This window comes from Chelmon rostratus, chromosome 3, assembly GCF_017976325.1.
Source record: "Chelmon rostratus isolate fCheRos1 chromosome 3, fCheRos1.pri, whole genome shotgun sequence".
In the NCBI taxonomy this organism is placed as follows: Eukaryota; Metazoa; Chordata; class Actinopteri; order Chaetodontiformes; family Chaetodontidae; genus Chelmon; species Chelmon rostratus.
Window position 1 is genome coordinate 21,178,269 of NC_055660.1, and position 24,527 is coordinate 21,202,795.

The 24,527-nt window shown below is 43.3% G+C and overlaps 1 protein-coding gene across 4 annotated transcripts in view; it reads left to right on the plus strand.

Moving 5' to 3' along the window:
• The first annotated feature begins 15,993 nt into the window (after positions 1–15,993).
• Positions 15,994–24,527, plus strand: part of LOC121604042 (activating transcription factor 7 interacting protein) — a 33,815-nt gene continuing 25,281 nt past the window's right edge. For 2 of the 4 annotated variants that reach the window (XM_041933431.1, XM_041933433.1), the window contains exon 1: positions 15,994–16,536. The gene's annotated coding sequence lies outside the window, so the exon portion shown is untranslated. The remainder of the gene's footprint in view (positions 16,537–24,527) is intronic. The other 2 variants (XM_041933432.1, XM_041933434.1) reach the window with 1 other exon arrangement.

Sequence of the window (24,527 nt, forward strand, 5' to 3'; positions counted from 1 at the left end):
TCTCCTCATCTCCGCAGGCTGTAATCTTGTTTCCCTGCCTTCCATTATTCCAACCTTCACCAGTATGTTAAATGCCACATCTGGGACAATTAAATGTTGGATCTTCTGAATGCAAACATAAACACATACAGATCACAGCCTAATGCATCTGCTTTCTCTCTACCTTCCTATACCTATGGTGAAAAAGAACCTCCAACCATAAGGTCAGTGGGGAAATGGTCTAAGGAGGCCAGCGAGGTGCTGACTGCTTTGAAACAGCCATCTGGGAAGTGCTTTGTAGGCCACATGGGGAGGACACTGTCAGTTAAGCTCACTGCATTATAGACTATTTAAACTTTTGTGCAGAGAACACTGTGTCAACTAGAAAGATACAGTGTTTCTCCAATATCAAACTCTGGGTGACCCCTGAGCTAAATTCCCTATGGAATTAAAATATGAGGGTATTTAGATCTGGGGACAAAGAGGAGATGAGGAGGGTACAAAGGAAACCTAACTGCAGGAGAAAGATGAAAGAGAGGGAGGGAGAGAGAGGGAGGTCTGGAGAGAACTGAAAACATCCCGGTTCATAGCAAAGTTGGTGGTGGGCGGGTCCAGAACCTACAGGTAATAGGCTTTTTTTTTTTTTTAAAGATTTGATTCTGGCTGCACAAAACCAGTCTGATTTTCAATCATACCCCCTCCTGCTATTCTACAACCCCTCCCCCAGGGCAACCAGGACATCAGTTGTACCCTCCTTAGACCATTCCACTCCATTCTACAATCAAGCAAATTACATACCTTCCTGTGCGGTTACAGTACCAAAGACTGTTGACATCAGGAAGACCAGCCACTTCAGACCAGTAACCTAAACCAATGAAGGCCATTGAGAGGATCATACTCAACCACCTCTGATCATCCAGGCATTGGAGTAAATGACACAGCCATTCACCTACTGTACAGATCTGTCTCACACCTTCAGAACATTGGGAGCACTGTGAGATCATGTTTGACTTTTTTTTTTCTTAAAGATGGCACCTTAAGAGTAATAGCTAGTACCAGCAACCCCAGCCACCTTTTATTTGTTTTAGTGTGTTTTAGTGCCTTTCTCGTGCCTCTGTTTAGTGTCTCGGTCAATCGTGAACACATATGGATATACAACTGGTGAAACTGGTGATATGCTTTCTACTCTTTTTTTGACTACATCTTTAGATCCATTCAGCCATGGCTCTGTTGTTTACAGATGGGAACAGCAGTTAGCACTGTGCAATACTAAGGTACTCCCAGTGGAAAGATCAGAGATCTTCGCCGAAATAAGGAGACGGAAGAGGCGATGCAGAGCAGGAGCAAGAGGCGTGACAAGAAAAAATGGTATAAACCATCCATACCTTCTCTTATTATGGGGAACGCAAGATCTCTCCCTAATAAGATGGACGAACTAATGGCCCTAACCAGACTGCAGAGGGACTACTGGGAGTGTAACATGATGTGCTTCACAGAGATGTAGCTAAATGAACTCACTCCACACGCGCATGTTACTGTGGGGCGGACAGGAGAGGAGTGGAGATTGGTAAGAGGAAAGGTGGGATCATAGCAATGTTTGTGAACAACAGATGGTGTATCCCAGGGCACATCAGTGTAAAGGAGCAGCACTGCACAAGAGACATAGAGCCGCTAGCTGTCAACATTCGGCTGTATTATCTCCTGGAGGAGTTCTTGCATGTCATAGGGATAATGCTGTACATCCCCCCATCAGCCAGTGCTGCAGCAGCATGCAGCAGCATGCAAACTCCTACACACTATGGTTTCACAGCTACAGACGTTGCACCGCCAGTCCCTCCTTCTCATCTCTGGAGACTTCAATCATGCTTCCCCTTCTTCCACTCTCCTCACCTTCACCCAGTATGTTAAATGCCACCCCAGAGACAATAGAACAGTGGACTTAGTTTATGCAAACACAAAGGACGCTTACAGTTCTTCACCGCCCGCCCCCACCCCCCCGCCACTGGGTGGCTCTGATCACAACCTGGTTCATCTGCTCCCTGCCTGCATTTTGTTGGTGAATAAACAACTGCCAACCATAAGTTATGTGAGGAGATGGTCTGATGATGTCACAGCTCCAGACTGCCCAGGGATTGTGCCTCAGTCTGGAGAGAGTTCCAGACCTGTGGAAAACTTCATGTGTGGTTCCAGTCCCAAAGACTGTGGATTCCACAGAGCCAAACCACTTCAGGCCAGTACCCTTAACTTTTCACCTGATGAAGACCATGGAGAGGATTATACTGAACTACCGTCATCACCTGGTGAGCAGTGAGCTGGACCCCCTGCAGTTTGCATATAGACCAGGCATTGTTATAGAAGACATAGTCATCTACCTGCTGCACAGAACTTTTTCACGCCTGGAGAACAATCACTGTGAGGGTCATGTTTTTTGACTTCTCCAATGCCTTCAACACAATCCAGCCTTCACTGCTCAGGGGGAAGCTGGGAGGAGCTGGAGTAGACTGCCATCCTGCTGCGTCAACTACCTCACGACAGCAGGCCGCACTATGTGAGGCTTTGCGACTGTGTCTGATGTGGTAGTTTGCAGCATGGCGGCTCTGCAGAGTACAATGCCCTCACTTTTCCTCTTCACCCATACACATCATCTCTAGCCATCGTTGGACGTGTATCACAGGGGAACAAACTAGAATACAGGGAGGTCATCACCAACTTTGTCAAATGGTGTGAACTGAACCACCTGCACATAAACGCCAGCAAGACAAAGGAGATGGTGATTGATTTCTGCATGGAGTATACAGGACACTGTTGAGAGCATTTTATGATACTGTGGTGGCATCTGTAATTTTCTATGTAGTGGTCTGCTGGGGCTGTGGAAGCTCTGAGATGGACAAAAAAGACTAAAGAAACTGGTCAGGAGAGCTGGCTCTGTCCTGGACTGTCCTGTGGGGGCCAGTGAGGAAGTGGGTGAGATAAGGATATTAGCCAAGCTGACATCCATTATTGACAACCACTCTCACCCCCTACATGACACAGAGGGGGCCTTAAGCAGCTCCTTCAGCAAAAGACTGCTGCATCCAGTGTGTAAGAAGGAACACTACCACAGGTCCTTCGTTCCAGCAGCTGTCAGACTGTTTAACTCCAGCAAAATAACATTTAACTGTCAACATCATCTAGTACTGTTTCAAAAACCTACTGTTTTTGCACTACTGCATTATTTATGTTTAACATTTTGCTAATATCTACTACATCCATGCAAATATCCTGTGCAATATTACAAACCTTTTTACTGTGTTTATTTATAATTTCTCCTGTGTTATATATTCTCTACTGTGCAATAGTACAAAACACTGTATTTGTTACAAATCTTCAGAGGTTCAAGTGCAGACAACGACATGGCAGACAGAGCATACAACAAAAGTTATTTATTTTACAATAAAGGAGTCTTCCAGGTACAGAAAGATTAAGTCTGGGGTGTGCTGGGAAACTATAATTGTGAGAATTCAGAAGGAAGTTGGTGGGTGGTGAGGCAGCGTGGCAGGTCTGAGAGTTGGTGGGGAGTATGTCTGGGCAGGTGCAGAAGAAGGAGGGAGATGAATGCCAAGGGTCTTTTCCAGGAGAGGTGAGCAGCTGGGATGATGCAGGTTCAGAGTGGCAACAGGCAGCAGAGAGTGTCGAAGCTGAGCAGAGCAGAGATAAACAATTAGTCAGACTGAATGAGCAACAACAGGTTTAAGCAGAGGGACTCAGGGTCAACTAACTGCTGATAGTCTATGATCCGGCGGCGAGTAGTGGTCTGCTGTCGTCTTTTATGCTTTCATGCTGGCTGGAGGACAACTCCCTGCTGTAGCTGGAGAGAGTTGGGTTGATTGTAGATCAGCTGCACCTGCCCGTAACTTGCTCACATGCCTCACTCACCAGCACCTGTGAAGAAAAGAAAGAAAAGAGGGGAGGGAGAGAAACTGCCACTAGGCGGAGCCAGAGGGCATGACAGTACTCCTCCCTCTACGTGCACCTGTTGGAAACGGTCCAGGCATCTGCGCGGTTGGGGTCCAGGATTTGACGCCTGGGAATCCAGCTCCACTCTTCCGGGCCATAGCCTTCCCAGTCAACCAGGAACAGGAGTCCACGTCCACGGCGACGGACAACCAGCAGCTGCTGCACCGTGAATGCTGGTGCATCGTCCACCATCCTGGGTGGTGGAGGGGGATGGACAGGGGGGCCAGAGGACTGTCCTTCACAGGCTTGATTTAAGAAACGTGAAACGTAGGATGGATTTTCATGGAAGAGGGCAGTTTTAAATGGACTGCACTAGAATTAACAATCTTCTGTATCTCAAAAGGGCCAGTGTACCGGGGAGCCAATTTCTTTTATTCGACTTTCAAGGGAAGGTCTTTTGCTTTAAGCCAAACCTTCTGTCCAGAGCTGTAAGTAGGTGCTGGAGAACGGTGACGGTTCGCCTGATGTTCCATCCTTTGACCAGCACGGATGAGAGCTGCCCGGGCCTTCTTCCAGGTCCTTTCACAGCTCCGCATGAAGGCCTGTACCAATGGGACCGGAATTTCTAGTTCCTGGGAGGGAAACAGTGGTGGCTAGTACCCTAAGGAGCATTGAAAGGAAGAGAGACCAGAGGATGCATTAGTCAGGGAATTATGAGCATACTCAACCCAAGGGAGTTGGGTGCTTCAGGCAGTAGGATTCTCTGAGGTGACACATCTCAGGAAGTTTTCCAAAGACTGGTTGGTATGTTCAGTCTGGCCATTGGATTGTGATTGGAAGCCTGAAGTCAGGCTAACCGTGGCTCCAAGGGAGGTACAGAAGGCTTTCCAGACATCAGATGTGAATTGAGGCCCACGATCAGACAGCTGGGATTCCATGGAGACAAAGTACATAGTTTACTTGCAGGTCTGCAGTTTTCTTAGCAGAGGGAAACTTGGGGAGAGCAACAAAGTGCGCAGCCTTAGAGAAAAAAATCAACTATGGTGAGTATGGTTGAGTTACGTGGGATACTGGTAAACCAGTCATGAAATCCACTGCAATGTGGGACCAAGGTCGTTGAGGTACTGGCAGTGGCTGTAGGAGACCAGAACTTGGCTGATTAGATGTTTTGTTGCATGCACAGATGGAGCAGGCTGCTACAAACTCTCTGACGTCCTTTTCCATAGTGGCCCACCAAAACCTCTGGCGAAGGAAGTCCAAGGTACGAGAAATGCCAGGATGACAGGTTAACCGGGAGGAGTGAGCCCACTGAAGCACCTGAGGACGTACAGAATCTGGGACAAACAGTGTATTGGGAGGACCGTTACCTGGGTCGGGTTGCTGGATCTGGGCACGTCGTACTTGGTTCTCTACATCCCGAGTAAGAGTGGAAACGAGGCATGTCTTGGGCAGGATGGTTTCAGGAACTTCAGAATGTTCATCACCTGCAAACTGACAAGACAGAGCATCGGGTTTGATATTATGGGAACCTGGACGATAAGTGAGGGAGAACCGGAATCTACCAAAGAACAACATCCATCGGGCTGTCTGGACTTGAGTCTTTTTGCTGATCGTACAAATTCAAGGTTTTTATGATCTGTCCAAACTATGAAGGGGTGCTCTGCTCCCTCTAACCAATGGCGCCATTCTTCTAGGGCCATTTTAGCTGCCAGGAGTTCTCTGTTGCCAACATCATAATTCTGTTCAGCAGGGGACAATCGACGGGAGAAAAAGGCACAGGGGTGTAATTTGTTGTCTGCTGGTGAACGTTGGGAGAGGACTGCCCCAACCCCTGTATCAGAGGCATCTATCTCAACAATAAACTGGAGACTGGGGTCGGGTTGGATCAGGATGGGAGCTGTTGTGAATCATTCTTTCAAGGCCTGAAAGGCCTGGTCGACCTCAGGAGTCCATGCAAATAGCCTAGAGGTGGAAGTCAGGGCCGTGAGTGGAGCAGCAACTCTACTGTAGTCACGAATGAACCTCCGATAAAATTTGGCTGACCTAAGAAAACATTGGAGCTGTTTCCTATTCTCAGGTTGGGGCCACTCTTTTACTGCCATCAGTTTCTGGGGGTCCATCCGGATTTCTCCACGAGAGATAATGTAGCCTCAGAAAGAGACGGTGTTAGCATGAAACTCACATTTTTCTGCTATAACAAATAGCCGGTTCTTCAATAACCGCTCAAGGACTTGTCGGACATGCAGAATGTGTTCTTCGTGGTTCCTGGAATAGATTAGAATATCATCCAAGTAGACAAATACAAAACGGTTGATCATATCTCTTAATACGTCATTGATTAGGTTCTGGAAATCCGCCGGTGCATTTGTTAAACCAAAAGGCATTACCAAATACTCTAAGTGTCCGAGTGGGGTGTTGAAGGCCGTCTTCCACTCGTCTCCTTGCTGGATGCGGATCAGGTGGTACACGTTCCTAAGATCCAGTTTGGTAAAGACGGAAGCTCCATGGAGGAGCTTCTGTCTTTACCCCGTCACGGGTGAGCCAACTCTTTTGCTGGCCGCTTAGGACAATGAGAAATATAATGACCACAGTACATACAGACGTTGGCTGCACGCCTCTGCTCCTTTTCCTGTTGAGTTAATTGGACCCTGCCGATCTGCATTGGTTCTGGCTCCAATTCGGATGGTTCGGTCACCAAAGGATGAATAGAGACTGGACAGGATGGCCGAGTTGAGGTGGGACGCCGGTTCCGCTCTCGACGTCTCTCTCGCAGCCGGTTATCTAGACGGATAGACAGGGCAATCAATGCATCCAGATTAGGATCATCATCACGTGTAGCCAACTCATCCTTTCAGGTTTCATTAAGTCCTTTATAAAAAGTTCCCTGAAGAGCAGCATCATTCCAACCACTCTCGGCAGCCAAGGTCCGGAACTCGTCAGAATACTCCGCACCACTTCTTGTCCCCTGTTTCAGTGAAGAGAGGCAATTTCCAGCGTCTCGGCCCCGAACCAGGTGGTTAAAAACCTTCTTCATTTCGGAGACAAAAGCAGCATAAGATGAAGAGATCTCAGATTGTTTTTCCCACACTGCTGTGCCCCAATCCCTTGCTGAACCCTTCAATAGGTTAACTAAATAAGCTATCTTAGCTTTATCGGTAGCATATGATACCGGTTGCAGATCAAATACTAGGGACACTTGGGTTAGAAAAGCTTGACATGAGCCTAAATCACCGGCATAACGTTTCGGCACAGGTACAAAAGGTTCACGCATTACCTGAAGCGAAGCAGGATTAATTGGGCTAGCGGCTGGTCTAGGAGCTGGGACGGCAGCTTGAGGATTGCTAGGAGAAGCAGCCATCTGCGCAGTTAAGGCTGTGACTTTGCCTGTAAGCTGCGAAACTTGATTAATCAGAACATTGTTACTTTCAGCTAGAGCTTTTAATAATTCATCGTGTTGACCAAGCAAAACCCCATGGCTAGCCATGGCCTGCTGAAAAGTGGGTTCAGGAGACACTTGATCAGCGCCGGTCGCATTGTCCGCTGAACTCATCATGGCCGGATCGTACTGTTACGAATCTGGTTCAGAGGTTCAAGTGCAGACAACGACACAGCAGACAGAGCATACAACAAAAGTTATTTATTTTACAATAAATGAGTCTTCCAGGTACAGAAAGATTAAGTCTGGGGTGTGCTGGGAAACTATAATTCTTTGGTGCCCTCTAGAGGACAAACAGAAACTAACACAAGGTAAAAATACTAACCTGACTACCTAACAGAACTTTCAACAAAACACAAGACTATATTAACCTGGGTTTCTTTAAATAACAAAAGCACTATATCGGGTCAGACAAGAGACTGGGGCTTACTGAACTAGTGAGAATTCAGAAGGAAGTTGGTGGGTGGTGAGGGAGCGTGGCAGGTCTGAGAGTTGGTGGGGAGTATGTCCGGGCAGGTGCAGTGGCTGGAGGACAACTCCATGCTGCAGCTGGAGCGAGTTGGGTTGATTGTAGATCAGCTGCACCTGCCCGTAAAATTGTTGTCTTATAAATCATGTTAACTTGTCACTCAAAACATTAATATGTCAGCATGTCACTAGTGTTCAAGCATGAGTAATTTAAAAAAGAAAAATTGGTGCCTTATTACTGAATACACTAGATATGTCACCATATAACAGTAATATACTGCTTTTCCTTCTTTACAAACATATAGAAAAAAATGCTTTTTACATAGGAGGCAAGAATCTCTCATAGGTGTATATATATATATATAGACAAAATGTGAATTGAGGTAGCATGGGAAATGCAAACAGACCAAGCAGACAGGAAGAGTTCGGGGATTCATTGATAAATTGAAGGTTTGTAAGCTGTCAGACAATTAGGCAGGCACGGGTTCTATGTTTAATGGTTAAGGGTTCAGGTTACAGGTTCAGGGTTCAGAAGGAACCAAAGAGATGGGTGGCCTGGGGACTGAAGAGTAGCAAAGCAGAAGACCTCAGCTGGACAGCTTGGGGACTTGACACAGGCAGAGCAGGAGCTGCTAAGGAGAAAGAACAAGCCGGGCAGAGCCACACAAATGGACAACTGGGAGGCTGGGCAGGGGGAGGAAGTCGGTGGCAGGAGTGCAGATGAGGAGGCTAGCAACAGGAGTGCAAAGCATGATACAGTGTCAGCAGAAGATCTTGAAAACCTGGCAAAACATCAGTGGAAACGGCCAAGATCTGGATGACCTGGTAGGGCGTCGACAGGGACAGCTGACTGGGGATTGGTTGGTGGTCAGTCATGGTGCTGGGCAGCTGAGACTATGTGTCACCAGGCAGCTGAGAAAGTCAATGGTATCTGGAACCATGGGGACCACACCTTCATTTTGAGGCTCCACAGAGGTGCCCCTGTGAAAATAGAAGGGGGGACCCTCTGAGAGATGGCTGCTGGACATCAGTGTAGCTCCTGGTCCATTGAAGGCTTGTTCGGTTCAGTGGAGGCAGGCGGTGGGATAGTTGCCTCAGGGAAGGTAGCTGGCAGGCTAGACAGCTCAGGGGTGGCAGGTTGGAGACTAACGCTCCAGAGTTTGGCCAACTGAGGGCAGGCCAGAATCGAACAATTTTAAGATGACCTGACTGGGAGGCAGGCCCAAGGCTAGCAGATTGGGGTGCATGTTGGAGGACAGCAGGTCCGAGGCCAGCATGTTGGAGGCTAGCATGTCCGAGGCAAGCATGCTAGGGTGTAGGCCAAATGCTAGAAGGCCCAAGGCAAGGAGGCCAGAGGCTAGCATGCAGGAGGCTAGCAGGCCATGGCCCAGGCTGGAGGCTAGCATGCACCAGTCAAGGCTTGGAATACATTATCTTGTGTGCCAGTGACAAAGCTGCATCCCACTATTCAATACTGGAGGTGATATGGCAGTAGTTTGAAGACACTATATGGCATGCGTCACCTCATTAAGTTCATTCACAGAAATTGCTTCATCTGTTGCATCCATTTTTGGCCAGATTGTAATGGTACAGAGGTGAAGGACCCAAATGCAAACAGACCTGACAGACAGGAAGAGTTCAAGGATTTATTGACAAATTTAAAGTTCAAAAGCAGTGGTGGACTGTTAATCTTGCATACTGGGCATGTTCAAATTAGGCCAATGCACCTTGGAGGCAAGTCATAATAGCAATTAAAAATGTATTGTGACTGTCCAGCCCATAAAGCAAGGGCAATGGCCCATTGGTTCATTTTCTATAATGACGCTAAGCTGTCCCAATCACATCTCTTACTTGGCCAGCCCCACCCATGCCCCTCTGTCCTCTCTGTTTGTCATGTTAGATGCCTGTGGATGAACAAGGGCATCTTTTTCAATTGTCAAGATGGAGATGGAGAAGCAACAATGCAAGAAGGGGGGTGTGGAGATATTGCAGGCAAAAAATTCAAGAATCTAGAAGGAGTAAAAAATCACATGCAGTGGGCTGCAGCAGTCGCAGGGAGAGGAGCAGGCATGTGACAGGGAAGTGATAAGCAGGGTATGCAGGAAAAGAGGGACTCGGAGGTGTTGATGATGATAAGATAACAGAAAAGATGCAGATAACAGAAAAGGAGAATGTAAGGCTGGTTCCTGGCTTACTCAGTAAGTCAATGCCATACAGCATTCATAAGCTATTTGGCATTGTTTTTGCAGTCTAGCATAGTTCCTTTATGCTGTTGCAACTTCGGCTGACTATTCAAAATTAACTAGCTAATGTTAGCGTTGGCTAAGCAGTGAGTGACCTCGGCCATATTGTACCCTAATATTATTAAAATTAGTAGACTAAGGGTTCCCTTGCTAAGGGTTCCCTTGATAAAGATCACCAGAAAGGGTGAATAATAGCTTCCATCTGTAGCCCTACTGTGGTAAAATGTATGCCTGCTCATGTATTAGCCTAGTACAGGGGAAAAAAATGTTTTCATTTCCAACAGCCAACAAAGGATCTGAGGGGTAACATAGGCCTACATGTGCCTACTCCAGACCTTTCTCCACCTTACAGTATGTTCAAACCATTTGGTGCTCTTTGGTTCACATGGTAGGCCTATGAGACCCCTTGTACATGTGAGAGAGGTCAGCTGCAGTTCAAACCCTCAAACAAGCAAGCGCAGCCTTGATTTCATTGCCCTAACAAATACACAGGTCTATTATTCCTCTCTGAACATTAATATAAAACAAAAGGTTATCTATTAACATTGTAAACACCATATGCAAGAGTCACCATCAATTGTTTGACTCTTGAAATCTGTATGAACTAAATATTCAGTTAGCATCCTATGAAATACGATGGAAAGGCTCCTGCATTCATTGAATACACAACTATTTTCTCATTACAACTATGGTATTGTTTAAATTTTACAGGTTTCGCACATCTTTGTCAGGAATCCTAACAAATCTGAATTCAGAATCATGTCATGTCAGGTTGTTAAGGTAGCAGTGGTGGACAGACACAGGGAGGAGCAGACACTGTAGACTACTTGAGTATGGATACTGTGTACTCCACAGCCAACTCTGATCACCAGGGAGTCAGTCAAGAGCCAACGAGTATACCGGTCCAGCTTTAGGGGAATAGTGCAATCCACATAATTAAGTGGGCCACAAGTATAGTGTACTGGTGACTGGTACTCAACTGATTGCAGGGGACCAGCCTCGGCCAAAAATGCCAGGGCTTTGTCCCAGTCCAGCCCTGTTCATAAGCTTACAAGGCACAGGTTCAGGTTCAGGTTTTAGGTTCCCGTACAGATGGCCGGAAAGTGAGGCACAAAGCAACACTGACAATCTGCAAGTGAATCTTCTACTCGACGTGGGCATGTTTAAACATGCCCACGTCGAGTAGAAGTTCATCAGACACTGCTGACATTTTAAGTATGTGCATGAAAATCCATCTGTCCAGACTGGCCTGGGTTTAGTGTTTATGTTATATTTCTTAAGTCTCCTGCTGTTCCACCAAGGGAACCATCCACCAGGTGGACCAGGATATATACAGTTCCTTCATGTTGCAGACATGTGACCGGGCTGTTGTTTACGCATGTGAGGCTAAACAGCTTTCCTGGGTGCGATGAGGATCCACCTATTCTTTACGTATGGAGATCGCTTTTCCATCTGACAATATCGAGGTCCCAACTTGATTATTTTCCAATATGAAAAATGTCTGTTTTCTCATAATAATGGCTTCCATTGCTAAAGTAATGTATCTCATATTATTTTGAACGGTTAATGTTTTAATTATGAGAAAAATACATAGCGTAGAAAACAGCAGCTTAACTACATTAACTATATTTATCCATCTTTGTTCTGTGAGTTGATATCTTGCCCTTGAGGTTTGTGACAATCCAATATGCTTTGTTTCAGGTATTAAACATTGTAGCTCCCTTCTGTACATACCAATCAATGTAATTTGAATATGCTCTGACACACATTATTCCCAAAGCTCTTCAATAAGATAACAAGATATGGTCTGTTGAGATGTTTTGCAAAATCAACAACACAGAGACAGAGACTTATTTTCTCTGCTAATTTCTCAATTCTTAATGAAACTTTAAACACAGTGTATGTAGATTTCTGACTTTATGGCTGTTGAAGTCATATGAAAACTGAACTATTTTGCTGTGGTGCATGACGAAGGCATATGAGTTGGGTTTTTTTCTTTCCTACAAAACCAATATCGACTGGTCATCGTCAATCAGTCCAACACTTGGGTTCAGGGATACCTCAGCAACTACTGGCCAGATTTTCAAAAATTTTGGATTAATGTTCATGGTACCCGGATTATGACTCCTAATAATTCTAATGACCCACTGATGTTGCTTTTAGTATATTGTTCAAATTTCCAATTGACCAACAGTTTATTCTGTAACAAGGTATTCTGACAAGTAATGGTCAGAACTACATGATACTCCAGATACTTTGTGAAGCACCACCACCTTCTTAATGAAATATGAATATACAACGAGGAGATTGCCATGGAATTTATCAAGGACACACAAATCACTCCATTTTGGATGCTGCATGACCTTTGTTTTCTCTAGTACCTCCAATCAAATAAAGGTCAGAATGACACAAACAGAGTTCATTAATTGGATATGCTTTATTTAGTTTTTTTTTAATAAAACTATGGAATGACACCAAATATAACAAAGGTTTTAACCAATTTCTGTGAATTTGCACTCAGCAGTTATCACTGCTGCCTTTTCTCTTCCTGCTGTTTCCTTTGAAATTTGGTTTATTAATCTTTTCCCTGATGTAGCACAAAGAGGGGCAGTGCAGTTTGCCCGTTATATTTATTATTATTATTATTATTATTATTATTATTATTATTATTATTATAACATTACACAAAATGTGCAACAGATTCAAGGGGTGAGTATGGTCCTATCAGATTAAAGTGGGTATTAGCTATGATATATTGCAGGAACACCAGTAGATGAAAGGGAGACATCAAGTGTGAACCGGCTGTTTTGACATGTTTTCTATGTATGTTCTATACATGCCAATAGAGAAATAATAGGATTCTGAGTCAATAGCATTTGAATTGCATTGTGTGGTTGCTTGTGTGTGCATGCAACTGTGTGTACAGGGATATGTGTTATGTGTAAGTGACATTGTAATGAGCAGACACATGACATTCATGCACCCCAGCAGATGAATCATTTTCAATTTCTACTTTATGAGCCTTTGGCCAGCCTAAGACTAAAATTTTACCTTTACACACACACACAATAACTCAGTTTAACATATGGACTGCCATAAAAGTGGCCAAGCATTTTTATGATCCAAGGGCAGATACCCTTCGTTATTTTAATCACCTATTTGTTTTTTCTGCTGTGCTAGTCCCAGGCCTCCGGGGCAAACTTTTCCCAGAGTAATCATGACAATGTAAGAAAAACAAAATCATCTTGATGATGTTGTATTTTAACTGAATCATTCTTTCACAGAAGCACAGAAACTGGAGACCTAGCTGTGTTTCAGAGGAGCTTGGAGAGAGTGGCTGTTTTTCAATGCAAGTACATCTCATTTCCACAATGCAAGTGTGCTGCTACCAAGAAGCTACTGGACAGATTATTAACACAAAGAAATAATAGCAGCATGCATGACATCATCAACAAACAATCTTCAAGGTCAGTGCAGCCACACACTCAAACAGGAAACAGTATAAAATGCCCACCACTGCCTCTAGATGTCACTATGCCAAGGACATGTGGGCATTTTTTCTATTTCCGTTTCAGCTGAGTTCCTTATGTAGCTCTATTGTTCATACACAGAGCACCAGCTAACTTAATGTGACAAGTTAACAAGTAACACTATGAAAATCCAATCATGGATTTCCTTTAGCTGCAGTTATTCTGTGCCAATGAATTATTTTATTTCTTTTGTTTTTGCATAAATTACCTCCAGTTTGAGGTATGGACATTTCTAATACAGAACCCATCTGTATTTCTGTAGTTCATTATACACCTCTGATTTTTTTTTCCTGTTACAAGTGATTTATTACGCACATGGATAGAAAATTTGGTACTGTTCTGTTCTTTAAATTGGACACCTGTATATTGAAATGCTATGGGTCAACCTGTAAATGAAACCCCACATTTTGTCTGTTATACATAAACAGCCTGTTTGCGGTCTGTGAATATGTTAGCGGGCAGAGCTAATGTCAGTGGTATTATTGTTTGTCGTGACAGACCTGTGCTCAGCTCTCACTTTTCAGCAGCTATTTTATAGCTATGCAGTGAAGGTGGGTGCTAACCTTACCTGAGAAGAGCCAGACAACATGCCTAGAGGCGTTTTTCTTGATTAGATGTCATTATCATTCCTTGATAGTCATTGTCCTGATTGTTATTTTGAAGAACTGCGCCCTCAGCTGTCCTGTTGGGGAACTCCTTGTTGTTTACTCTTAAATTTTTATTTTTTCTAGTGAGGGCTTCTTACTGTTGCTGAGAGTCTAAAGGCCCTGACACACCAAGAGTGTCTGTGACTGACGATCGCTCGTAGTTTTTGTGTTGTGTCTGGCTCTATTAGCATAGTCTGCCCTTATCAGTGGCTGATTCATCGTGGACTGGGGTTAAAGCAGTCGAACTGTTGGCTGTCTGCCGTCTGTGAAGTCATTTCCGCCTTTCCTTCCTTGTTGCAGAAGCAAAAGATGAGGGGCTCACTACAACAAGCAAATCCTTGGCAAAATGTACCACTGCCTGCTACTCATTCTCTCCACATTCTTCATGTCTATCTCTGCTATTACAGGCAAAAATTCAAAAAACAAACAAAAGGAGCTTATGTAATGTAGCTCTTCTGCTCCACAGGTCTATTAACTTACAATAAGAAGACTGTTGTGTTTATGTTACATGAAAAAATGCAAATAACAACTTCCCATTTTTAAAAAATTATTAAGCCGTAAATATCTGAGTTTTTCATCTGTCGAGATTTATTCAGTTTTTGTGTGGAAAACTTCGTGCAAATCCTTCAATCATGGTGATGTCTGTTTTCCCCTTTGTTTTTCATCATTTACTGCCAATTCTGAGCAGTGAAACACCAAAAACACTTCAGGGTGTATTATTGATCCTCAGGCTGTTTCATGTTATTAACTTGCTCTGTGCGCTGCCTAATGGAGCCTGTGATCTGCACATAGTTCCCTTAACAAAAGAGCTGTCATACTGAAAAATCTCATTACAGTGTAGCCTAGTTGGATTTGTTCTCACATGTAGATGACAGGAGAGGCTTGCCTAACCTCAAGGCTTCTTCCACTTAGACTAGCACTGCAGACCTTCTCTGCTGTGCGAGAGCGTATGAGAGACTGAGGAAAAAAAGCACAGGGCGAGGGAGAGCCCAGCTACCAACTCCTTCTCCAGATCACATGGATTTTGGAGTATGAACATTGCAACCTGCAAGTGGGCGAGCTATGATACAGATTACAGTAGATGCAAAGGTTTTTCCATGAGGACAGGAATATTTCAATGCTTATGATTAGAGCGCAACCACAAATCTCCCTCTGCTGGTCTCCTGAGGAACTACAAGTTTCATACACAAGTGAGTCAACAAAATGGCTGACAAGCATAATGCTGTCTAATGTCAGAAGACTGCTAAAAACTACAGACCACATGTTATCACTTACGTAATGCATGTGATTTTTAGGAGGGTAGGAATAAAGTGATTTGTCCTTGTCTTGCTGTGACAATGCATGAAATCATAGTGAAAAAATATATATATATATTTAAAGAAAATGTAAAAAATCCTATTTTTGTACAAAATTACCATTCCAGATTGCCACACTAGCTGCGTGAGTGCTCTCCCGATAGTCTTGAGCGTCTTCTCGTCTCATGTGTGCCATTTTGAACATGTTTTCATTATATGAAGCACGGACCGGTCTAGCCCACGCAGATATACAGGGCAACTCGAACACACCTGCAAACCTGTGATTCATAACCTGCAAACCTTCAATAACAGCCCCGTCTGTAGTTAACAACGTTTCAGACTGTTGTTCACCTGACTCCTCCTCTACCGTATAATCCCTCCCCCTCAGCCCCGCAGTCTCTGTCTGTCGTGGACAAATCACACCCCTCCTCCCTCCTCATGCTAGTGTTCTGCTCCCTGTTGTCCCCTACTTCCAACTGGCGGCTGTGAGGTTGCTTCAACCACACTGCAGTTTGGCTACTCTGAGCAGAGGTGCTGCTGCTCCAAAACAGACTTGTGTAACCCCTGCCAGATCATCCACACACACGATCTATCGCGTCCTGGCGCTGTTCATACCTACCTTGCCGGCTTTAGCTACCGACTTCAACATCGTCGCCAGTGGGGAGACTAAAAAAACTGAAGAAAGCTACCATTCAGATCGCGACGGTTGGTCAACGCGACCGCCACCGACGGCTGACGTATGTGGATTTTTTTGTGTTCGAAAAGAGGAGGAGTCTATTCGTGAGGCGGCTGGGTCCGCGAATGCACAACTACACCGTGGTTGTGGCACAGTAGTTTCCCCCCGCTGTATGTATGAGACCGGTGTACTGAAGATACCACATCCTGACCGCAACGGTTGTACATAACAGAGTCCGGAAGAATTCAACAGCGGCTGGAGGAGGAGGAGACAGCTCGCTGCACACCGAAAATCGCGGGAACATCGCTCGACGACGCGAAGAGGCGGTGAGTCGGGGTATTGCAGCTAGCATGCTAGCCGAGCAGCTCTCACTTGCCCTTGTGTTTTAACGCAAACAGATGATGTGCTTCTTTGAACTTCGGCTTATGAATACATATGCCTGGTCATGAAAATTTCCGTTTTGGTATGTTTGGCCTGTTATACAGTGAGCCATACAGGTTGGGACTGTAGCGGTCGCTTACAGTAATGTTAGCTAGCGCTTTCTTCCGTACCCCCTTAGTTGATTCTGTTGATGTATTAATGACATTTTTTTATTTTTATTTTTTTCCTTAAATGCAATTCAGATTAATTTAATTTTTCTTTTCTTTTTTTTTTTTTTTTTACAAACAACTCACTTTGCCATTCATTTCTGAAAATGTCTCCCTTGTAAAAGCAATTGCGACTAACTACTTCAGTAGTGTGTCCTTTGGGGTTTTTTTTCTCTCGCTTGTATACCAATGCATATGTGAACAAAAACAAAAAAGTGACCTAGTTCTCCATTGATTTCAATATGAGATGCCCTCACACCCCTCTTGCTGCCAACAGTCTGATACAAGTGATCAAATACTTTTTATTCTAATTCACTGACTTCCCCATTTAGCAACTTTAAATATGCATTTGTGTCTTTGATATATTTGTGCATCACTGAAGTCTAAAAGAACCAACCCTACCAAGTGAGTGAGTTGACTCTGTTGTGTTGGTGCTTAAGCAAGCAGCAACCACATTCAGCATACTCTACTGCAGAGGTGATACTTTGGGGGAGGGGCAGAGGGAAGACAGATTTTGATGAGAAGTTGTCTACCCTGAGATAATAAGTAGTGTAGGTAGTCAAAAGATAATAAATTAGCTTGCCGCTTTAACTATCGCCCTTGGTAAAGCTTAAATGATGAGTTTTTGGCTCCTTTTAAATACTTCCATAGTTTAGTGAAGCTCATGAGAGAGTCCCCCTAAATTGAAAATCAACACTAAATTGGGGCCTCAGGAGCACAGAATACAAAAATGGGCTGTAGTAAAAAGGAATCTGCTGCATTCTCTGCATTGCACAGTTAAACCCCCCTCTTGCTATAAAGTGGTACAGCCCAGTAATTTTCCATGCACCACACTGTCCTAGGATGTGGGTGTGGCTTAATGTCAATGGTAATACAAGAGTTTAGCAGTTTTTTCTTTTGCCTTGTCCTGTGAATTTCTAAAAGAGAAAAAAATCTTCATCTTTGTATATTGATCAAGTGATGTGCAGATATGTGACCAATTGAGTGTCTGCTGTATGAACCTGAGAGCCATAAGTCAGCCACAGTTTGGGGAATTTGGCAGGCTGCAAAATCGGAGCGATATCATATTCATGATGTTTTTTAAACAAGTCAGTCAATTTAATCCATGCAAACTGAGCTGTTTCTGCTTTGCCCTTACCTTTTGTGAACATGGTACAGCCCTGTTTCTAGTTTCACCTCCCCCACTTCACCCAGTGGCAGTGCTCACATGGTGCACTTGTAATTCATTACACAGTCTGTTTTTTCTGCTGAAGAGGAAGCAGCCTTGAAAGGCTCCACCTACATTTTTCAAAAGCTTCCCTGTCGATGTTAGAAGTCAGTTATTTTTTGCTATGCTAAATTGGTTTACCTCTCATCCAATACACTCAATGAGAATTTACTATTAATCGTGCAACTGCTTCATTAATTTGCAGTGCCCGCAAGATTCAAATTTATTCTATATGAGAAAGTAGGAAAATTTGAGGTTCTGCCTGGTTGTAGTTGAAAACTGAGACCTCCAAATTTCCTTCATATGGAGAAAAAGAGGGGTTTATGTGCCTAGCAGCGGCACCTTTCTCAGTCATGGTCTAAACCGGTTTGTTGCCAAATCAAAGTCAGTACTGTTCAGCTGTTAGTCCATGATCCACCATAGGTCCAAGGTACCCCTACCCCCTTACCGTATGATCAGTTATATATGTCTGTTGTGAAATCAGCTGCATATTTGAGATGCATGCGAATCGCAATTGTTCTTACACGAGGCAGTATTCAAAGGATAGTATAATACCTTTCATTAAAGCTAAGCTGTATCTCTGTCACATTAGATCACAGGTAGATGTAAGACCATAAATGGTTATCGTGTCAGATGTTCTGTAACTCTAACTTTTATGATTCAAAAGTGATCACACATCATGGATGATAAATCAGCCATTTCAACTTACTATGTGTGCACCAACATACAGGACTCTGGGAACATGGCATGTATTAGACAGCTTTTCACTGTGTTTCACAGCATTCCCAATACATGTAACAACTGTAGCTGTACTCTCTGAATACTGTAGGTAATTATTTAAATAACAAAATGTTTCAATCAGCATAAAAATATTGACTTAAATGTCAATCCAAGTGTTGATTTTTTTTAAGTATATGAATTTAAGCTCAGTTTAAATACGGAACTTATTTGTTTGTAATGTTTAAAAAGAATCTGCAGTGTGTCTGTTTCATCTCATAAATTATTATTTTTTCCTTATGTTAATGCAATTTTTACAAGCCTTGTTGATGTAAATCACTAGGGGGGTGATAGCAAGGTCCAATCTTGTATTTTTAATTTTAATGATTTAAAAAGTCCATGCTTAAAATTTCTCTTTTGTTTCTCAAAGTTTTTCAAACCATACCTAGTCCATAAGAACCGGTTTCAACCGGTTACAGTTGGTTTCTTTGCTTCAGGCATAAAATGAGAGTGATAAGAAATATGATCTTGGTCAAGTCTCAAAATACCCCAGGTTTGTTAATCATCGTTCATATCCTACCATGCTGATAATTAGAAATAAGTATTTTGCATTTCACACATAGGTCATAGTTAATTAATCAGGCCAACTTGTTTGTGTGTCTATTTTAAGGGGACCCTCTTTCTCTAATTCTATCCTTGTGATTTTTCTGGAGTGCTTGCTACATGTGTACATGTAACACTTTGACAGTTCTATAATGTTTGAAATGAACTATTAACTTCAAAACATTTTATATTGATAAGCCACTTTAAAAGACCTTGTGGGTGATTTTTCAGCGTTTAAGGTTTTAGAGTGGGGTGGTGACAGGAGTAGATCTTTCACATATACGGCTTGCACATACACCGGTCTCCTCCCAATCGCACTGCCCTGTGCATTTAGTCATGGCAACTCACTGCCTGAATTTGCAGTGCTAAGGCAATGCCCTCTGCACAATATTGACCTATTTGTCACCGTTTAGCCCCTTGCTAACGTGCATCTCGTTATCTAAATGAGATGTCAATTTAATGTGTCACTCACATGTTGAGTGCCCAAGATATGGTGGCAACAGGGTCGGGCAATCTTTTCTGTTTTCATATCGTCCAATCATGTTTTTCGAGATCGCTGATTGGCTATCCAATATACAGGGGACAGTGGGAACAGGAATGAGTGCAAGTTCGGTCATGGCATGGCAGTGAAATGCCAGCATGGACGACTTGTGTTTGGGGATATTATGGGTTTTACCCAGATGTTAAAGGTGAGTCGTAGGATATTACACAGCCTATCTAGAAGCAGTTATATGGCACTTATAAAAGAATGTGAACATTTTATTGAAAACCTTGATCAAATCCGTTAAATAGCGATGTTCTTCTATGCAAACAGCGGCTCCCTTTTAATAGTCTGTATGTCTGTGCTTGGTGCGACAATATCACAGCATCGTGTTCCGCTCCATGGGTCCATGAAAAAGAGACGCTTGCTGAGTCTTGCAAGAAACTTCTCTGAATGCACAGTAGGGAGCATTGTCTAGAGATGATTTTTTAGCATCTTTAGTTCTGATAGCAAGTTAGTTAAAACCCTGTTAATATTGGCAAAGGGAAAAACAGTCGTCAATCATCCCTTCATTCGTCAGTATTAGATCCGGTTGCTACTCAGCCACCTAGCTGGCAACGTTACCAGGCTGGATCTGTGACATGTCTTAATTAGTGTTGCCCAGTGTAATACTAGAAAGCTGTCATAATACCCCACTGTTAAAATCGTTACTATACTCCATTGCATTAATGCTGGTACATTAAGAATGATAGTGTTTTAATAAGAGCTACGTTATTACGAGTTGTGTTGATGCACAACAGAATGGTTGCATATGTGTAAAAAAGGGTGCGACCAAATTGTGCTGGTTCCCTGTGGAGCCCAGTACTTGGGTGCACTGCTGTACTGTGCAGGGCCTGCACAATAATATATTATTATTTATACTTATTATACATTACTTATCCTGATGATGATGTGTTAGGCTTTTTCCATGGCATTCCAGAATCATCATCAAGATTTGGAAGGTATTGTAATAAAGTCACACTTTTGGTATTGTGAGTCTGAATTTCTTTAGATTATCATGAAGGCCATTGCAGCACAAGGTAGAACATGCACAGGAAGAAATTGAACACACGTCCTCTTGTTCGCCTCTGAAAAAATCTTTTCCTTTTGCAGTATGAGGGGAAAAAGAAGAAAACAAATCATTGTACAACCACAGCATTAATCAAACCAGCTTCCTCTCTTCTAAAATTTTCATTTTGTACTAATGCAAATGGCGTGAATGAACAAATGAATATCCAGCTTATGCATTACATACAGCAGACATACAGAGTCCCACTTAGCATCTTGTCATTCAATGCATGCATTCTGTTGGTCTTCATGAAATAGGGAGAAGATCTCTCTATCTAATAAATGATGAAGTTGATGAGAAAATGTATTGGTGGATTCATTGTGAGAAGAGAAGGAGAGGTTGTTAAGATTTAAGCAGTAACGTAAGATTTACAATCACTGATGCAGTCACTGAAGGAACATCGACAGCTGAACACAGCATCCCAGATGCTAAATATTGCGTATGAGCTAACTCTGTTGGAAATATCCTGACCGAATTAAGCTGAAAGGAACATTTATGTAACCGACACCTTTGTGTGAATTACAAAAGGCTATCGCTTCAATACACTGCATATTGGAGTAAAAATAAGTAGATCAACATAAATCTTAGAAAACATGAACGTAGTATCTGCAAAGTCACCCAGAGGTTTCTGAAGACCCATCTTGGCTTTGCCTGACTTGAAGCCTGCTAGCTGAAACCTTGTGGCTAATTGTCACTCAGAACAGCCATGCCCATAATTATGCATAAATTTAAGCCATAACATAATTTAAATGAGTGAGTTATAACACAAGGAAATTACATATAGAGACCAAAACCGTTTTTTCTAACCGGCTGTAAACATGTCTATTTTTAAATGGGCATCTGTGGGGATTGACTCACTTTTGGAGCAAGTCTCAAGTGGTCATTTGCAGAAATGGAGTTTTTGGCGTTTCCTCCTGAGCTATTGGACACATGAATTGCTGTACTGCATCCGATGCTGTACAGCAGCATGTTAATGAGTAGCAGGTATCCTAGTTACCATTGTGTGAATGCAGGCTTGTGTTGTAAAAGCACATTGAGTGGTCGGCAGAATAACAAACGTTGCAGTCCATTTACCATTTACCGATAGGAGCAACTAAGTGTAGACACCAAGGTTGGCAAGTATGCATGTTCATTAAATTTCAACTATAACAATTTTGGTAACTCTTCTCTCTCTTTCCTATTAGCAAAGAGCAACATGCAAAACATTCAGTTAGCAGCTTCTCATTTTTAGCTAGCACCGAGTGACTATTTCACTGGTTTCTGTGTGCTCTGTGGCTGGTGTTTGCACTTGGCCAAAGATTGTGAGAGAAGAAACTAGGGATGCCCCGACTTAAGATTTCCCATTTGACTAGAAGTGGCTAGTTCAAGTTAATAATCGATTTGTCGTTTGTGATATTATTGTATTTAGATGTATATTTTCAGAAAGTGGCTCCAGGAATGAGAAAATACATTTTAAAAGTTCATTTATTCCAACGCAGTATAACATCGTACACAACTTGTTGTTCAAAACACAGGAATAAATAACTTCCAAATTAACAAGAACAAATATATGCAGACTTATTGAAACAACGGCTGATGTATCCTTAAAACAGATGTCAGTGTCAGATACATATTTGAAGTGGTTTTATGTATCACATTGGACTCTAAGCCAAATTAACTTCATTGAGACATTCCTAAATGAATGTGGATGGGGAATTCAGCACACGCACTTCAGAAAAGGTTCAGTTAGGTCAGTACTGAATCAAGAGCATGTTGCTTCAGGTTTTTGCTTTGCATTGTTTGTAAAAAGTTGATCATTGGAATGTTTGTGCAGTCTGTGTTTATTGAATATATAAATCTATATAAAGGTACCAATGGAACAGATTAGGACTGTCAGTCAATTCTGAATGCAAATATATAATGAAATTGTAAAAAAAAAAAAACTCGACAAAATTTTGCGCCGCCGAAATTTTGGCACGAGGGGGCTGCTGGTGTTATCTATACCACTGTTTCTCAAGCCAGGTCATGGAGTACCACTGCCCTGCATGTTTAGATGTATCCCTGCTCCAGCACACCTGATTCAAATGAATGGCTCGTTATCAGGCCTCAGCAGAGCCCAGTAACGAGCTGAGCATTTGAATCAGGTGTGTTGGAGCACTCCGCTCTATAGCTCTTTGAGCTACAGAGGCCAGTGGCTTGTGCATTGCCTCGTGCCACTAACCCCCCCCCCCCCCAAAAAAAAAAAAAACAGACATTCATATATAAATAAAGCAGCACTACCGCAGCTTGGGCGGCTGTACTGAATGCACTGCATGACGGACAGGAATCACACAATCAGTTTTCGTTATCTCGTAATTCAGTTGTTTTACTTGGAAAACTCCTCTCCCAATTCTGTGAATTAAAAGTTTATTTGGCACTAAGGAGCACGCTGGACTGCATCTCCCAGTCAATCGTGTCCTGGAAGATTTCAATGTCCCGGACAAATGGGAGAAATTCCAGTCAAAAATATGTGATCGCTGTTTTGCTAATACCCCCTACAACTGAACTCACCCTCCTGCAGCAAGTGGCGTCCTCTGGCCTGTCTGCAGGTGGCGCAAGATGAGGGAGGGAGGGAAAGGGATTTTGTTTTCAGTTGTCCTTCTTGACTTACTGTTGGCTATTTATGGCATTGCTTCGTGGGAGTTTTACAAACCAACAAGATCATAGGTATAGTGCTGCCAGAGCTCACCGAAACGACATCCTGCCACTTTTTTTCTCCAAATGAGGAAATAGAATATTCACCTTTTATGTAATCGGCTGAAATTCATTTACATTTTTTAAGTACATGAAGATTTAATCATCACCAAGGCTGTGTCATGCAAGAGAGCCATTAAAAACAAATGGAATGGTCAAAATTGTCATATTGACATTTAAGGTACGTTGATTGATTCAAGACTTTAACTCACACATTGAGTAACATGTAAGAAAGCATTCCACATTCAAAAGTTGCAGGTAGCTGCCAGTGGCCTTTGAGTGACCAGTGTGTGCTGCATCCACAATGCCTGCAGGAAATGAGCTTGATTGGCTACGTTTTCATGGTCTAGCTTATTAGATGAGGTGACCTCTGCCTGCACTACAACCTTTCCTCAGAATGGATGTTTTGATTGTGGTTTCATTTGCCTGTTGGCACAAGCAAGTAGACTAAATCATTATAATACATAATACAAACTACTTGTGTTCATTCTTCTATATTGCTTAAAGCCACTTCAGCAGGGGGCATTCCAGAGTCCAGGGTGTATGTGTGTGTGTGTTGGGGGGGGGGGGCAACAGGGACTTATAGTCCAGGTTGTGTTTGTGTGGAGGAGGGGCAGGGCGGGGAGAGAGTTCAGCATCCTGACAGCCTGGTGGACGAAGCTGTCCCACAGTCTGCTGGTCTTGGCCCGCAGGCTCTGCAGTCTCCTCCCTGATGGCAGCAGGCTGAAGAGGCTGTGGGTGGGGTCTCTCGCAATGCAGAGGGCTTTGCGAGTGAGGCGGGAGGTGTAGAAGTCGTGGAGGGCGGGGAGAGAAGCACCAACAATCTTCTCAGCTGCTCTCACGATGCGCTGGAGGTTCTTCCTGCAGGACGTGGAGCAGGCGCCATACCACAAGGTGATGCT